Here is a 9,977-nt window from a genome sequence, read left to right as displayed (position 1 = left end):
ACACCGTCATATTTACATTATTTGTACAGTACGAATGATTTGCTTTGGTACCTGGTCGAATTTCAGCTCTCCTCTGTCTGCCTCGCTGCGCTTCTCCAACAGCGCACTCGCAGGCAGCAGCTGCCCCGCCCCCTCGCTCAGTCGCTTAGTGCCTGAGCTCGGATCATACCAATATTAGGAGGGATTTACACACAGTCGTAAATTCCCACGGTGTGCACTATGTGCTTCGAATATTGTGTGTAGTTTTTGTTTTATACAGTTGTCAGCCAGGCATTTAACTATGAAAAAATTACACTCCAAAAGACCCCGGGCTTCTGAAAAAACAACCCGGGCTTAAGCCCAGTAAGCCACCCCCCCCGCTCCGCCACTGCTCATGGGGTTTTCTCTGTATGTATTATTGCATGATCTACTGTACAATATACAGCGCCTTGAGGCGACTATTGTTGTGATTTGGCGCTATATAAATAAAATTTAATTTAATTGAATTAAAATCAATGAAGTACCTGTTAAATAATCAAGACCCATCTTATCTTAATGACCTTGTAGTACCATATCACCCTATTAGAGCACTTCACTCTCGCACTGCAGGGTTACTTGTTGTTCCTAGACTATTTAAAAGTAGAATGGGAGGCAGAGCCTTCAGTTTTCAGGCCCCTCTTCTATGGAACCAGCTTCCAGTTTGGATTCAGGAGACAGACACTATCTCTACTTTTAATATTAGCCCTAAAACTTTCCTTTATGCCAAAGCCTATAGTTAGGGCTGGATCAGCTCACCCTGGATCCTCCTTTAGTTATGCTGCAATACGTGTAGGCTGCTGGGGGATTCCCATGATGCACTGAGTATTTCTTCTTCAGTCACCTTTCTCACTCACTATGTGTTAATAAACCTCGCTGCACTGAATCATACTTGTTATTCATCCCTGGCTCTCTTCCACAGCATGTCTTTTATCCTGTTTTCCTCCTCTTACTCCAACTGGTCGCGGCATGTGGCTGCCCCTCCCTGAGCCTGATTCTGCCTGTTAAAAGGGAGTTTTTCCTTCCCACTGTCACCAAAGTGCTTGCTCATAAGGGGTCGTATGATTTTTGGGTTTTTCTCTGTATGCACATTGCAGGGTCTGCCTTGTAATATAAAGCACCTTGAGGCGACTGTTGTTGTGAATTGAAAATCTTCACTTAGCAATCAGTGTGCAAGCCTTCAAACCTGCCACGTCTGTATTGCTCTTTACCAGCATGTATGGAGTGATGGATGAGAGTGAGTATCAAATGTGCCAGTTTCTTATACTGCTGTGCTGATAGTGTTAGTGCAGCTGTCCCTTTAATAGTTCTGATACCTGGTGACACCACAGGAAACACTCCACACCAGTTGGTGGCGGTAATGCACCATTTTGCTGTTTGCCAACTGCCAATAAACCCTATACAGAAGGAGAAGACATCACAGGAAGAAGGAAGTAGGAAGGTTTAGTGAAGTTTGCACATGGCCAAGGAGACTGCCATGAGGTGGCGGGAAATTTGAAGGTGGACGTTACATAAGGATTGAGTGAATCGATTAGTTTTTGGATTTTGGATTACGGATTAGGATCACGGATAGTGGCAGTTGCCATAAACTGGTATGCGACTGGCTGGAATGGTGTCTCTGGTGGATGAGGATGTTGATATGGATTTTGGTGACTGGACCCCAGTGGCTGGAGGGGGAAGATCAGGAAGAGGGAGAAGCAGGAGAGAGGGCGTGGGTTTGGTTGGGTCGCAGACGAGTAAAAGGAGTTTGGAAGAGAACAGCTCGGATGACGGGTCCAGGGTCGTGAGGAAGAAGACGGTAAGGGAGGAATTTAGGATAATTTTGAGATTCAGGAGTGAGGATGAGAGAATGCAATTCCAGGGAATTGAAAAAGAAGTTTGGAGAGGTTCTTCTAGCTAAGGTTCTAAGGGATGGGAATTTGCTGGTAGTGGTCAAGTCAGAAGAACAGAAAAACAAGGTGTTGAGTACTGAAAGTATCTGCAAAAAGATAGTACAAGAGAAACGGGTGTTGGGAGACAGTAAAGCGACCAGAGGGGTGATTTCTGGTATCCCAGTAGAAGAGGATTTAGAGAAATTAAAGTGGTGTATTCAGGGGGGCAAGGTCAGCAGAGTAAAGCGACTGTTACAAACTGTTAATGGGGAAAGGGTTAGTAGTTTGTCAGTTTTGTTGGAATTTGAAGGTACTGTGTTGCCGGACAGGGTTAAAATAGGGTGCATGAGCTTTCCTGTGAGAGTATTTGTGCCACCGCCCCTTAGGTGCTATAAATGGCAGAGATATGGACACATTGCTGTAGTCTGTAAGGGGAAGCAGAAGTGTCCCAAGTGTGGGGGTGAGCACAGATTTGAGGAGTGTGGAGATAATGTTCTGGACAAATGCAGTAACTGTGGGGGGCAGCATAGGGTGAGTTTTGGGGGCTGTGAGGTAAGTAAGAAGGCCGTGGAGGTTGAGCAGGTCAAGGTTACTCACAACATAAGTTATGCTGAGGCAGTCAGGAGGGTTCAGAGGGGTGGAGATGGTCCAGGAAAAGATCAGACAGGGTTACCCCGGAAGCTGTTAGTGTGCATAGGACTTACCCAGGTTTGACAATGGAGAAGTTGATTTTGTTCATTGTGTATGTCATAAACTGTTCAGATCAAGTGAAGCATAAGACAGAGAAAATCAAAATAATAGTGAAGGGGGCAGAGAGGTTTTTCGGGATTAAAGACATATCCTGGGAGAACATAAATAAAAGACTTGGAGGGGAAGGGAGAGCGGAAGGATCAGGGGAGAGGACATTTTGATTGTTTTACAGTGGAATGCTAGAAATTTGATTGCTAATGGTCAAGAGTTTAAAGGACTTGTTGAAAAATGCAAAGAGAAACCAGATATAATCTGTGTACAGGAGTCATGGCTGAAGCCTAATTTGGATTTTGTTATCAAAGGATATGATGGGGTTCGGAGGGATAGGAAGGAGGGTAATGGGGGAGGTTGTGTACCTTTTGTGAAACGTGGGGTTCAATATAGAGTGGTAGCTATTGGTAAGCAGTTAGAGTATATAGTATTGGAAATTGGGGATTGGGGGGGGGACTTGGGAGCATTAGAGTGGTAAATTTTTATAATCCAGGTGGCAAGCTAATGGAAGTGGCGGAACTGGATACTTACTTAAAGGGGAAAGTGATGTGGTGTGGGGACTTTAATGCTCACAAGTTCTTTATGGGGCTATAGTTGTGATCGGAATGGGGAAGTGATTGAGGAGTTGTTGGATTTGAAGAATTATGTGTGTTTGAACGATGAGAGTGATACTAGGGTTGATGTTAGAACAGGGATTGAATCGGCTATTGATCTAACGTTGGTGTCTGATTCATTGGCAGGCTTATGTTCATGGGAGGTAATGAAACTTACAACAATAGGAAGTGATCATTATCCTATAAAGACTGCGGTGAGGCTGAGCATTGAGAGACAGGTTACCGGGGGAGTGAAGAGATGGTGTTTTAGTGAGGATAATTGGGATGTCTTTAAGGTACTCAGTGAACAGGAATTTCAAAAGGTTGATATGAATGTAGGGGTGGACGATTTAAATGACTCAATTTGTAAAGCCATTTTAGTGGCGGCAAGCAGGGTAATCAAGAGAAAAGGGGGTAGTGGGAAAAGGAAGATTGTGCCATGGTGGACAACGGAGTGTGATAAGGTGATTAAATGTCATAATAAGGCTTTTAAGAAATTGAAGGGTAATCTTAGGGTTTCAGGGTTTCATAGATCAGTATTATGGGTATGTGCAGGTATATATGGATGCTTCAAAGAATCCAGCTAGTGGGGGGTGGCAGTGGTAATTCCGGACTTTATGGTGAAAATTGGGAAGAGGATTAATAATGGGTTGTCTGTGTTTGCAGGAGAAATGATAGCGATTCTATTAGCAGTGCAGTGGGTGGAAGATTTGAGGCCGTTGAACACAATTATTTGTTCAGATTCCAGTGCAGCCTTGGTTAGTCTACAGAATGGTCATTCGAAAGGTAGGTCAGATATTTTATTAGAGGTTTAGCAAACTCTTTACAGAATACATATGATGGGTCTATCGGTAGTGTTTGTATGGGTCCCGGCTCACTATGGGGTAAGGGGGAATGAAGCAGCGGACAGGTTAGCAAAGGCAGTCACTAATCATGAGATGGTTGATCTGGCGGTGAATTTTGGTAGATAACACCTCCCTGGTAACAGACAGCAAGCTCTTAACTGCTTCAGCTCCCTCAAACGCAACTTAACAAGGAAACCTGAGATGTCCCAACATTTCTTCTAATTCATGGGGAAAATATTCGAAAATGGTCATGCTGAAGTTGCTCCTCCTCTCACTCCAAACCAGGAACGATGGTCAAAGGAGCTTGCAAAGAAAAGCGTCTGGACTTCTTTAAGTTACTTGAAGACGTTTCACCTCTCATCCGAGAAGCTTCTTCAGTTCTAAGGTCAAATGGTGGAGAGTCCCAGATTTAAACTTAGTGGGAGTTTCCCCCCACAGAGGGACAAAAGGACCCCTTGATGATCCTCTAATCGCCTGAGCCAAGGTGTGAAACTGGGTGTGCGTCCCAATCAGCCAGAGTTTCGGGTGAGTTCATTGTGAAACCTGGCCCCACCTTATCATGCGAATTCCTGAGGTCAGATGGCCCAGGATGTGAGTGGGCGTTAAGGCGTCTGGGAAGGGATCTCAAAACTGGATTATAGATGGCAGAGAGTGGTATTTACCCATTTTCGGAGTGTACCACCCAAAGAAGCCTGGCGACATCCGTGTCGTTTTTGACCCAAGTGCACAACATGAGGGAGTATCTCTGAATGATGTTCTCTTGAAAGGACCTGACCTCAATAACCTACTCCTGGGAGTTCTGATGAGGTTTCGCAAGGATGCCATTGCAGTAACTGCAGACATCAAGCAGATGTTTCATTCCTTTCTTGTGAGAGAAGAAGATCGTAACTTCCTACGGTTCTTCTGGTTCAGAGACAACAGTCCTACACAAGATGTCATTGAGTACCGCATGTTCGGTACATGTGTTCGGTAATAGCCCTAGCCCAGCAGTTGCCATTTACTGCCTCAGGCAGTCTGCGATGGATGGAGAACCACATCATGACCCTGAGGTGAAACAGTTCATTTGCCTTGACTTTTATGTCGATGATGCACTTAAATCTTTTTCAAGTGTAAAAAGCGCTGTCTGTCTGTTGAAGAAAACTCGGGATGTTTTGGCAAACTCAAACCTGAGGCTCCGCAAAATCGCCTCTAACAGCAAAGAGGTCATGGAGGCTTTCCCACCTGAAGATCTCGCAAATGACTTGAAGGATTTGGATCTGAGCTCAGATATTTTACCTGTACAGCGCAGCTTGGGACTAAATTGGAACTTGGAGTCTGACACGTTCGTTTTTAAAGTCAACAAAGAAGAGAAGCCTTTCACACGCCGAGGCATCCTATCAGTGGTAAATAGCATGTATGATCCCCTGGGATTTGTGGCTCCTGTGACCATTCAAGGGAAGCACATTCTAAGAGAGCTCACACAACAAAGGTGTGACTGGGATTCTCAGCTCCCTGAAGGGATGCAGGAACAATGGAAGTCTTGGCGGGATTCACTGAAAGACTTAAGTGGCGTGAAGATTCCAAGACCCTATACCAAAGCTTTTCTTTCAACAACAAAGACGAGAGAACTGTTTGTCTTTTCTGATGCGTCAACAATGGCTATTGCAGCAGTTGCCTTTCTCAGGGTGGTGGACGAAGCAGGGAATACTCATACTGGCTTTGTTATGGGTAAGGCGAAGCTGGCACCCAGACCTGGACACACAATCCCCAGACTTGAGCTTTGTGCAGCTGTACTGGCCGTAGAGTTAGCAGATTTCATATCATCAGAGCTTGACATGCGCATCGATGCTATCACCTTCTACACTGATAGTAAAGTAGTGCTCGGATACATAAATAACGAGACAAGACACTTTTATGTGTATGTCAGTAATCATATTGTGTGCATCAGAAGTTCCTCTCATCCTAAGCAGTGGAAGTATGTGTCTACAGGGGAAAATCCAGCAGACTGTGCGACTATGTCTGTACCGGCTGCCTTTCTCTCAGATACCTCTTGGCTCACTAGACCTCATTTTCTGACTGAGCCTATGCAAGATTCTCTAGAACCAGACTCCTTTGACCTTGTGGATGCAAACATAGATGCTGAGATACGCCCACAAATCTCTACTTTGCAAACACAGGCTTCTCGCACACTGCTTGGGTCCCACCGTTTCTCCAAATTTTCTTCCTGGCAAGCTTTGAAATGTGCCATTGCTAATCTCCTTCACATTGTGAACAGCTTTCACACACGCAAGGTCAAAGGGACCATGCGATCCAAGGGGTGGCATTTCTGTCAGAAAGCAGGTACACCTGATCAACTCAGTTTATCAGAGCACATCATTATTCAAACTGTGCAGGAAGAGGCATATGCTGAAGAGTTGGCCTGTCTTATGAAGAATAAGGTGATCCCTCAAGGGAGTCCTCTTAGGACCCTGGACCCCTTCATTGACGCACACAATGTCCTCAGAGTTGGTGGTCGGATAAGGCATGGAGAGGTTCCTCATGAAGTTAAGAACCCTAAGATCATTCCTTGCAAGCACCATATTGCAACATTGCTGGTCAGACATTTCCATGACCTGCACCATGGACGCCACTTCACAGAGGGTGCCATCCGTGCAGCAGGCTACTGGATAATAGGTATGAAGAGATTGGTGAGCACTGTCATCCACCATTGTGTCACATGTCGAAAGCTCCGCGGCCTCCCTGAACAACAAAAGATGGCTGACCTGCCATCAGATCGCCTCTCTATGGAACCCCCATTTACCTACGTTGGACTGGACGTGTTTGGCCCGTGGAGTGTTGTTGCACGGCGTACAAGAGGTGGTCTCACTCATAGTAAGAGATGAGCAGTTATATTCACTTGTATGGCCGTTAGAGCAGTCCACATAGAGGTCATAGAATCTCTGGACACCTCATGCTTCATTAATGCCCTCTGGAGGTTTCTAGCTATTCGAGGTCCTGTGAAACAAATACGTTCGGACAGAGGCACAAACTTCGTGGGTGCTTCAGCTGAACTAAAGATTCCATCCAATATTGACTCCACGTCTGTTGAGTACCTGGCAGGAAAAGGCTGTGCATGGGTCTTTAACCCTCCACATGCGTCTCACATGGGTGGCGCATGGGAGAGGATGATAGGAATAGCCAAAAGAATCCTCGATTCAATGTTCCTGCAACTTGAGACATCAAACTTGACGCATGAGGTCCTTACTACACTGATGGCAGAAGTGGTGGCAATTATCAACGCTAGGCCTCTCATACCACCGCCTACCTGAAGGAGATTAGGAATCTGGAGAACTGGTGCCAGAGGAACAACCTCCTTCTAAACGTCAGTAAGACAAAGGAGCTGATAGTGGACTTCAGCACTAAGCAGGAGAGGAACTACCAGACCCCCGTCATCAACGAGTGCCCAGTGGAGAGAGTGGACAGCTTCAAATACCTCGGAGTTCACATCACGCAGGACCTGTCATGGTCCTGTCACATCAACACCGTGGTGAAAAAGGCCCGACAGCGTCTCTACCACCTCAGACGCTTGAGAGACTTCCAACTGCCCTCCAAGGTGCTCAGGAACTTTTACTCGTGCACCATAGAGAGCATCCTGGCGGGAAACATCTTAACCTGGTTCGGGAACAGCACCATGCAGGACAGACGAGCTCTACAGAGGGTTGTGCGGTCAGCTGAGCGCACCATCCGCTCCGAGCTCCCTGACCTGCACTCAATCTACAGCAGGCGGTGCCGGACCAAGGCCAGGAAGATCGTGAAGGACCTCAGCCATCCCAACAACAGACTGCTCTCTCTGTTGAGGTCAGGAAAGCGATTCCGCTCCCTGAAGACCAACACAGAGAGACTGAGGAGGAGCTTCTTCCCGCAGGCGATACGGTCTCTCAATCACACCACCACACAGTACTGACCCACACATATGGTTCTTACACACACACTGGACATTCTGGACATTGTTTTTGCACACATTGTTTTTTTGCACAACACTGGTCACTATATTCTTCATTTCCGGTTAATACTTGTACAGCTGCTGTTATTGTGTATATATTTATTTATATTTAGATTTCTTCATACATTCTTATATAGTTCTATATTGTGTATTTTGTTGTACAGTTATTTTATTTTCAACTTTAATTTATATATTTTATCTTATTCTTCCCAGTTAAATTTACCCTTCATTCTAATTTGTGTTGTACAGTTATTTCATTTTTAACCTTAATTTATATTTTATTCCTTCTTAGTTAAATTTACCCTTTTTAATTTTTCATATTTATTTCCTATCTTATTCATAGCCTTTTCCTTTTTTGTTTTCTTTAGGTCACAAGCAGTTGTCCAAGCATTTCACTACATATTGTACTGTGTATGACTGTGTACGTGACAAATAAAATTTGAATTTATTTGATTTATTTGATTATTTACCAGTATGTACTGATCCAAGGGACCCAGTTCTACTCACCCCAGCCACTCTCTTAACTCAGAAGATGGGTATTCCATCAGCTCCACCTAAAGACTCCAATATCAAAGACATATGTAAACAACAATGGTGTCAGGTGCAGCATCTGGCCCAGACTTTCTGGAGCAAATGGAGACAACAGTATCTTTCTTCACTGCAGCCAAGAAGAAAGTGGCAGGACAGTCAACCCAATCTGGAGCCTGGGAGCATTGTACTTCTCAGAGATCAGCAGCTCGAGAAATGAATGGCCCCTTGGAGTAATCACCCAAGTCTTCCCTTGCCAGGACAATAAGAGGTGAAGGTATCCAGGCAAGACGGGTCAAAAGTATTTTTGAGACCTGTGTCGGAGCTCATTCTTCTCTTACATCCAGACAAAGACTGAACTGTTACTCTATATGTATATACATATATAACCATGTATAACTGTTCTGTATTGTATGTTAGTAGTGGCATTCTATCATGCCAGGCGGGGAGTGTGCTGATAGTGTTAGTGCAGCTGTCCCTTTAATAGTTCTGATACCTGGTGACATCACTGGAAGCGGGAAGTAGTAAGGTTTAGTGAAGTTTGCACATGGCCAAGGAGACTGCCATGAATCCACATGCATCTGCCCTCAATCCTTCATCTTTTGGAGCATCGTCTGTATGTATATTGTTTATTTGATACTTGTCTGTAGGTCTGTTCTTGTATTTTGTGACATGAGGGAAGTTTAATGTGTAAATGTGTTACTTACGTTGTTAAAGCCACATGTTTAGAGCGCGGCTATGCTTATTCTTGCAGCTAAAGTGCTACGCTATGTTGATTTAGATTATTGTAGACTTGTACGTACAGTGTATATGTAAGATTTAAAGAATATACTGTAATTGTAATTGTGTTATGTTTGTTTCAGTTTCACACTTTCTACATCATTAAACCTGTGGACAAAGAGTAATGGTCTTCAAAGTCTTGATGGAAGAAAAGTGTTGAACCTTGCTGCTGGTTCCTCTTCTGTGCAGTGTGAAGAGGGGAAAGACAGTACAACTGCAACAGATTTTATTTTGGTTTACATGTATTTTCTGTAATATTTCCAGTATTTCAGTTTTCAGTCACAACTTGAAAAAAGTCATGGAATCAATAAAATATGCGTCAAAGCAGTTCTGATTCTGGATCCAACTCATTGCAAGAAGACATATTTGACACAGTCTATGCAGAAAGATAGCAAATGCCACTGCCATGAAGGCTACGTAATGGGCTACACTGACAAGCAATGGTGCACTGACTCGCACTGAGTGCTGTGTTTTGTTGTCCTTTGTGTAATGATTGATTGGAAGAGCGCATACACTTGTTCACAAATTGTTGTTTAAATGTTTTGGCACGGTTAGAGCATTTTGCAAACAAAATGTGTCACTTTGGCCAACTGTTTAGGCTGTGTGTTAACACTGGGAAACGAACACAGGTAACAATGTCTGC

General features: G+C 44.4%; 1 long non-coding RNA gene across 1 annotated transcript; it reads left to right on the top strand.

Annotated features, from left to right (window-relative positions):
* The first annotated feature begins 1,486 nt into the window (after positions 1-1,486).
* Positions 1,487-9,764, top strand: LOC146646107 (uncharacterized). Its single transcript, XR_014908860.1, has 3 exons — positions 1,487-1,813; positions 8,691-9,170; positions 9,418-9,764. It is a non-coding gene; the product is annotated as an uncharacterized LOC146646107 (long non-coding RNA).
* Positions 9,765-9,977: the final 213 nt, after the last annotated feature.

Source organism: Rhamphochromis longiceps, linkage group LG19 (assembly GCF_057381845.1).
Source record: "Rhamphochromis longiceps isolate RC_006_pf linkage group LG19, R_longiceps_female_GT1.1, whole genome shotgun sequence".
Classification (NCBI taxonomy): Eukaryota; Metazoa; Chordata; class Actinopteri; order Cichliformes; family Cichlidae; genus Rhamphochromis; species Rhamphochromis longiceps.
This window is presented reverse-complemented; position numbering and strand designations above follow the sequence as displayed.